This window comes from Poecilia formosa, unplaced genomic scaffold (genome assembly GCF_000485575.1).
Source record: "Poecilia formosa unplaced genomic scaffold, Poecilia_formosa-5.1.2 Scaffold250, whole genome shotgun sequence".
Classification (NCBI taxonomy): domain Eukaryota; kingdom Metazoa; phylum Chordata; class Actinopteri; order Cyprinodontiformes; family Poeciliidae; genus Poecilia; species Poecilia formosa.
The window spans coordinates 140,907-148,654 of record NW_006800189.1 but is presented as its reverse complement, the minus strand read 5'-3'; the positions used below and the strand labels follow the sequence as shown (position 1 = coordinate 148,654).

The window sequence follows — 7,748 nt, the reverse complement described above, 5'->3', positions numbered from 1 at the left end:
CGCATCACAATTATGCATTTGTAGCAATAAACCAGATTAAATCAGATTCATTCAATGATGTGCTTACAATTTACACATAGGTAAAATTATTACTAAGAGTAGCTGTAGTAGTATTAACATTAATAATGTTAATATTGGTGCTAATAATGCTTCAACAACAACAATAACATATCAAGATGGTTTCTCATATTTAGCATAGACCATTTCTTCATACAGAAGCTTTAATTGTTTAATGTGTTTAATTTGTTGCCTTATTTCCAGTTAAACTGTTCCAGAGTTTCACACCACAGACACAAAAGAGCTTCTCTTCGTGGTTTCAATCTTACAAGTTTTGAATTTGAGTATATAAAGTCCTTCTTTTTTATTGACTTAATAAAACAACTTCTTATGCCTTGCTGAAAAGTTTTGTCTTATTTCTTAAGATATTTTCAGTAGAAACTAGAGTAAAACTACTTGGTAAAATTTTGTGTTTTTGCAGTGTATTTATCCAGATGCACATCAAGAACCAGATTAGACATGTTTAGAAATATTTTTAAGCTGGTTTTGAGGAGATTTGGATCATGAAAACGGTCATCTCGACTCAGAATCCCACCACCAGTTCATGTGAGTCCAGCAGCCTTCAGATCCTGACGGATGAGCTGCGTGTTTCTGTAAGCTGCTAGCTCGCTGTCGGCTCATTAGCCCGAGTGCTCCTCTGCCAATTGAGAAGGGTTAACAAACTGGATGCTAATTAATCACAGGCAGAGGCGACCTGACGTGTAACAGCAGACAAAGCAGCGGCGAACACGGCTGCCGTGCAGGCGTGATGCTCAGGTGTAGTTTGCGAGCGAACGCAGCAGCACACAGGCCACCGAGTGTGTGCACTGCTGTGCAAAAAATGACAAAGTAAGCAAAGAAAGCAGTGAAACAACTGTGTGATCACAGGGAGTTTAGAGGCAGACTAGATAGGAAAGGGTGTGACCGAAGCCTTTAATTGGCCTTATGAGAAAGTGAACCTGTGAAGTGGATCCAGTAATGAAGATGTTTTCACGGTATGTTAACTTCTGGGGCGCATGTTTCACTTTTTGCAGAAAAATGTCTTCCCATAGAACCGGAAAACATGGAAAATAAAGCAGCTCTGTGTTTTATTACTATCAAATTGTCGCTTTGTATAAAATATTTTAGTGGTGTTGATCAGCAGCAGAAGTGGAAAAGGTGAACATTTTCACACCTGAGATACTTAAAGTGTGCAAACATTTTACGTCCAGAAGGCTAAAGCAGTGTCAGGTTTTATTGCTACCATCTTCCCATCTCGTATTTAAAACCAATATTTACCCTGCTTTCTATCTATTACTTACCTGTTAAATGCATCTTTATCTTTTTAAGTTTACTTTTTCTCCCATGTACATGTGCAGGCAGGGTGATAATGAAGTATTAGATAAGAAAATGCTGCTGTGAGCCAAAGATCAGTGACTTTTCATCAGACTTCTATTTACATTACTGCAACTCCAGCCTAAATTATTATTATTATGGAATTATAAAACTTGACTAGATCACTATTCTAATCTTTTTCCATCACTGACAAAAAATTAATCACATTTTTAGACCCAATTTGAGGAATTTTTCCTGTTTAAAGCCTCAGAATCCCTCATTTTATGAGCGAACATAAAGATATTGTGGTAAATATACTTTTATAATTATATTATTAAGGGTGAAGTGAGTGTACTGTATGTGTCAATCACAAGTCATCTCCGCATTTAAAGCAACAATAGCGACCTCTACTGGCTTTATGAGGCTAAGACAGGAAAAAGATACTTTTTAAACCCTTCGTTTCAAGAAACCGATATTATAAAGAAAAAATGTGGATTGTTATTCAAATGTTGTTTTATTTTCTTTTAGTATTTTTTGTAATGTCTTGTTTTAGAATGATTTTTTCCCAGTACATCTACCGCTGTTTGACATGAGGAATAATTTGAAATAAAGTGGATTTTAGAGCATTTGAAAGAGTGAAATTTTTTTTTACTGGGACAGAATAAAACCAGTAAAAGACTATCAAGAAGAAACCTGTCTGAACAAATAAACTGTTCCTGTTTGCGTCTTTTTTCGCTTCTTTAACACCCAGCACACCCAGTGCAGTTCAAATTAAACATCACCGTGAAATATAAATGTATATATTATTTAATATTCACATTTTTCCTGTTTTGATTACATCCAAATTCATGAGGAAAATAGAAAGCATAGTAGATATGCAGCTTCTCACATGTGCCCACCAGAGGGCAGAAGAGGACGAGCTGATTCAACACAGAAGATGTAAAAATTTATTTCGACAAAAAAGTTTACCTTCTGTTTCCAGATGGCTACCTCTTCTAAGTCATATTATTTTAATCCCGTCTCCGTTTATTTGGCATTTTTCTTCCAGAGAGACACATTTATTGAATTGACCAGAGGTTTTCAGGCTTCCAGGTCTTAAGTTGTATCCTACATGAACTCCGATTGATTTTTCTCCCACTTTCCGTTTAGTTCTCCTACCTGAAGTATGTTTTTCATAGATTTACAAAATATTCATTTTGATGATATAGGATTATTTAGTCCTTGTGACAGAGTGAGGCTGAAAAAGGTACTTTTTAGAGAAATTTGAAGAAATATTTTCAGAAAAGTTGCCACATGCTCACACCAGAGGGCGCTAGAGGACAACTTGATCCAACAGACTCAAGTTGACGTGAAAACGTAAATTACGTCTCTATAACGTAAACAAGACCTTTCCTCCCTTTTCTAAATCACTATTCAACCAACAAGTTTGACTTACATCAGTGTACAAAATTTTCAACCAACTCTTACATCTTTATATTTTCCCTTCTAGCAGCCTATTGGTGTAAAAGTATTTCTTGATCAGTACTTTTAATAAGTCTTTTGGTGTTTTTTATGTCTGTTTTCGTTCACTTTGAGACGCCGTCCTGTCCAGTGTGAGCTTAAAACATGAGAAATCTGGTCAACTGTAGAACAAATAATGACCAGGGCTACAAATAAAACTATCTGCAGCAGATAAAACTAACTGGAAGCCACATCTTTAAGACATAGAATAAAAAAATCAAGCCCAGACTTGTTAAAGGTCCATCATCTTTTAACAAATCATCTTCTACATGCCCCATGTTCAGCTAAAACCTCTTTGAAAAACACCTTTTTGGTGTTGAAATGCAATTTATTCTATATCAAACTGTCTTATTTTGGCATTTTTCATTTTAAAAAATGGAAATAAATCATCTTTGTGACAGACTGGGGGTAACGAAGAGGCTAAAGGAGTTTGTTACATGTTTATATAATACTGGTTTAAACTTTGAATTTAAGACAACAGAGAATCTATGCGACTCATTATTCTACCTTGAACAGGTCATGGACTATACAAAACATGTTTTTCATTACATTAATTACATAATTCATTCTTAGATAATGACATTTTAAGCTCCATTCAGTATTTATAGCTTTTTATTGCATAATAACACATTTACATAGTTAATCATGCTTCCTTGAACATGTCAGAATATATTTATGGGCTATGCAAAACATGTTCAAGACATTCTTTTGCTCATAATCATCTTTAGATAATTACATTTTAGTCAAGCTGCTGCTGGCCACATCCCCCACCCCAAAATATACACTCACACATAAAAACAGCTGCAAACAGATGCGCAATTATGCAACCGTACATCTTTGAAAAGCAGAAGTGGAGCCTCCTGCACAACAAACAAGAATGCAGCACGTAGTTCGTGGACAGTGAGTCAACAACAAAACACTTGTCTTTAACAGCAGCCATTGTGCAGCACATACAGCGGTAAAACCAGGTGACCAAACATCCTGGGGCTCAGTTTAGGTTGCTAGGCAACAGTCTGAGCTTTGCGGGGGTTGCTAGGTAACGGGTAGTGCCTGCTGATTTGTGTCGTTACATTCTGGAGGATTTTGAAATGAGTGATTCTCCAGACACCAAAAAGCATTAACTTATTGTCAAAACCTGACGGGTATGTTTTTAAGAGCTTGTGGTGTTTTTAGAAGCAGCTGAGGCCCAATTGGAAGTTAAAAAACAAAACAAGTGAATTTTGCCCAACACATCCACTTTAAAAACAATGGATTGATGAGAGAAAAGGCAGCCAAAGAACAAAGAAGAAGAAGTTGACATGATTTTCTTGACAAGTGACAGGAAAAGTGATTATGAAATCATGAAAAGGACGGGTGAGGCCTCATCAGTGATCCACTTCTTCTGCGGTGCTGCTGGTGTTGAGCCATTAGGCAAATCTCAGGATTTATCTGTACCACCTGATCCACTGCTGTCACCTATCGGGCCGTGAACTCTGCGTACTCAGAGTCAGAACAGTGACACGTCCGCAGGCCCAGAGCGCTCAACAAGAGGAGCCACTTGTGCTGCAGGCACCTTGTAAGCCTTTGCTTCTCTCTTAAAGAGTATGTCAAGAAAATCCAGATGGGTGGGGCCTGCAGAGATTACATCTTCCAACTGGTCCCGTCTGGTGGGAATCCTCAAAGAGGATCAGGAGAAGGAAGATGAGGACGCAAAACTCACTCCTCCAGCAGTTGGAGAGCAGAACGCTACAGATGTTTTCATTTATTACTGAAAATATATGGAAATAAACATGTCAGCAACAAATATTTTTAAACGGTCACCAACTGTGAAACGAGTAACAGACATTACATTTTGTCAAGTGCCATGATCAAAATCGTCAATATTTTGATCAATATTCCAGTTATTATGTTTCTAAAGCAACTTTAAACGGGTGCGGTTTTTAGTCTGGACTTAAAGGAACTCAGTGTTTCGGCTGTTTTGCAGTTTTCTGGAAGTTTGTTCCAAATTTGTGGAGAGTAAAAACTGAATTCTGCTGATTCTCTATGGTTGAGGGGAAGCAGAGCAGAACCAGAAGACCTGAGAGGCTTGGAACAACAAAAACGGATTTTCAGTGCATTTCGCTGCTACACTGTAAAACCACAAAACCTTACCAAGTGATTTTGGTCTAGTTTCTAGTGCAAATACCTTAGTACACTTGAAATAAGACAAAACTTCCTTAAAAGTAATGTTTCAGCAAGGAATATGAACTTTTTAAAAGTAAATAATTCCTTAATACTGATGAAAAAGCTCTAGTTTCACTGGTAGATCATTTCACTTATAAAATGGGAAAAATGTCGTGTTATAAAAATGTCATGTTGAAAAATGTCATGTTCTGCTGGCAGAAATAATCTGCCAGCAGAACTAGAGCTTTTTCGTAAACATTAAGGAATTATTTTCTTTAAAAAGCTCTTACATCTTGCTAACTAATTAAACCAAAACTACTTGGTAAGGTTTTTTGTTTTTGCAGTGTAAGTTGTTCAGTGATTTATAAACTAAGAGAAGTATTTCAAAGTCTTTTCTTTGACATACAGGAAGCCGGAGTAATGACTTTAAAACTGCTTTTTGTTTTTTAATCTGAATAAATCAGCGTTTCTACGTGTGTGAGGTTCAATTTCCAGAGATTTCTACTGCCACCGCTCAAGGGAATAACAATGTCACATATAATCATGTCTAATTATACAGGATAATATTCTCTCAGTTTTTATATTTAGTGTACAAAGAGTAAAACCCCAAAGCTCCTGACAGAAACATTCATTACTGAGAAACACCCACAGGTGCCTGCTGTTTGTATGCAACCCCACAAGGTGATTTTTTTACAAATTAAAATGTTTTCTGAAAAAAACAAAAGGCACTGAGACACAGAGAGCTGCTTCCACTCACCAGAAACATCGTCTTGACTACCAACATCCACCCGGTGCTCGATACAGATAACCCCCCACGGACTGTAAGGCAAAGCTAGCAGCGCGCACACGCACACGCACACACACACACACACACACACACACACACACACACACACACACACAGAGAGACACATGAATCTCTGTTCCTCACATCGCTCTCTGTGCTCACATTAGGAGCGCTCCCTGCAGACATTCATTGCATTAAACAGTCAGGGAGTTGCATGTATGCATGGGCCGTAATTGGCGGATTAAAAATTCCTACACAGTTGTGGCACTGTTGATTTTGCCGTCTCTGATCCCCCAGTGTATTCGTTTCAAAGGCCTGTTTGGTGAAAAAAAATAAAACACAGTTAAATGTGCAGCCTGAGTGTGGTGAAACACACACACGGTATAATTGGGGCCTTTTACATCCAGATAAATTATGCATGAACTAAATGATGAGGGTTTGTGGCCCCTGCTGATGTGAAAACTGCAAAGGATTTTGCAACACTAAGGGGAAAAATACTGTAAAAGAAAATATGAAAAACAGATGAGCAGGTTTGCTTTTACATTAAATAATCATTTGTACACAATTTGTTGTTTTTTTATAGGCATATATGATATTTTGTAGCACAGTCCAGCAACTGTATCACCTTCAGTTGCCATAAAGCTGCTGTATACATCAAATATGACTTATAAATTTATTACTTCATAAATTAACGCCATGAAAGAGCAGGAAAGAGCAGGCTCCTCTATTAACCCTTTAACAAAATATGTATATTTTTTACCAGTGTTTTACTAAGAAGTAGCTCATCTAATGAGCTCAGCAGATGCCCAGTTCCAGCAAGTGTTTGCTAATCGCTGCTGGCTAGTCTGAAGGTCCTGAGGAGAATGGCTGCTCTGTAGCTTGGAAACTGCAGCTTGGAGGAGGAGCTTTGTCGCTGAAGGCGGGGCTAGATGCACCCTGGTGTTTTGCACAGCTTAATGGTTGCCATGGTGATTCAAGGATTTCTCAAACATGCATGAAAGAATCAAGGCAACTCTCCAGGTATATTTTTGATGAGGGAATAACACTGCAACATGATGTAAAGCTCTAAAAAGTCTATTTTACATAATGCTGTCTCTTTAAATACAGTTTCTACTTATTATACCAAACCAGATTAAATTAAAACCAGAAACAGAGTCGGTTTGATGAGAATCTTGATTGTTGTTGGGATCTGGGAGCAAAAGCGTTTTCCAACATGCAGACACACGCACATTCTCTCCCACACACAGAGATAGTAAATCTGGGTTTAATGCCGCAGGCTGGGTGGGGAAATAACCACCGGCTAAATACTGGTGGTTACTTCATGGCTGGAAGACGACAATTATCTTTCCTCAGTTGTGAAAAAATAATTACACATCTAGTTGTTTAAAGGAGAAGCACTTTGTGATTTGTAAGAGGAAAAAGTCCCTTTGCTGCTCTTAAAAAGTTTTACATTTACTTACAAAAAACTTTTTTTCATCACTTTATAGTTTACTGTTGCTGCCTTCTGTTGGGCTGCAAATATAATGTTTCAGGTGCAAGTTAATTGTTGTGATAATTACTATTAGCAAGACAAGACGTTAAAGTAGTTTTTTTACATAAAAAGTATTTATATGCGTCAGTTTGCACTCTAGAGAAACTAAAGCACTGACATAATTTGTAGACAAAATGTGTGTCTGCTGCTTATAAAATATACACATCAGCATAATAGAAATGCAACATATTTAGTTTTAGCTTCAAGCACTTTATTTTTTTTAAGAGCTTGAAAACTGTCACGTTCAAACAACCTACATCATTCAAACGTTGCACAAAAAGGAGAAAGACGAGAGAGATTTAAATTTACTTGCAAGGAGAACGGACAGACACGTGCATTAGTTAAAATCTCCTACCGCTCTAAAGCACGTTCTGCCGTACTCTCTTTTATTTCCTTAGGGGGGTCATGGCTGATCTTGAGTTAATTAGATAGTGTTAC

The 7,748-nt window shown here is 37.4% G+C and overlaps 1 long non-coding RNA gene across 1 annotated transcript; it reads right to left on the bottom strand.

The window, feature by feature from the left end:
- Positions 1–3,743: 3,743 nt before the first annotated feature.
- LOC107838400 (uncharacterized) lies at positions 3,744–6,095 on the bottom strand. Its single transcript, XR_001664459.1, has 3 exons — positions 6,035–6,095; positions 5,750–5,824; positions 3,744–4,597 (listed from the first exon to the last, which is right to left on the bottom strand). It is a non-coding gene; the product is annotated as an uncharacterized LOC107838400 (long non-coding RNA).
- Positions 6,096–7,748: the final 1,653 nt, after the last annotated feature.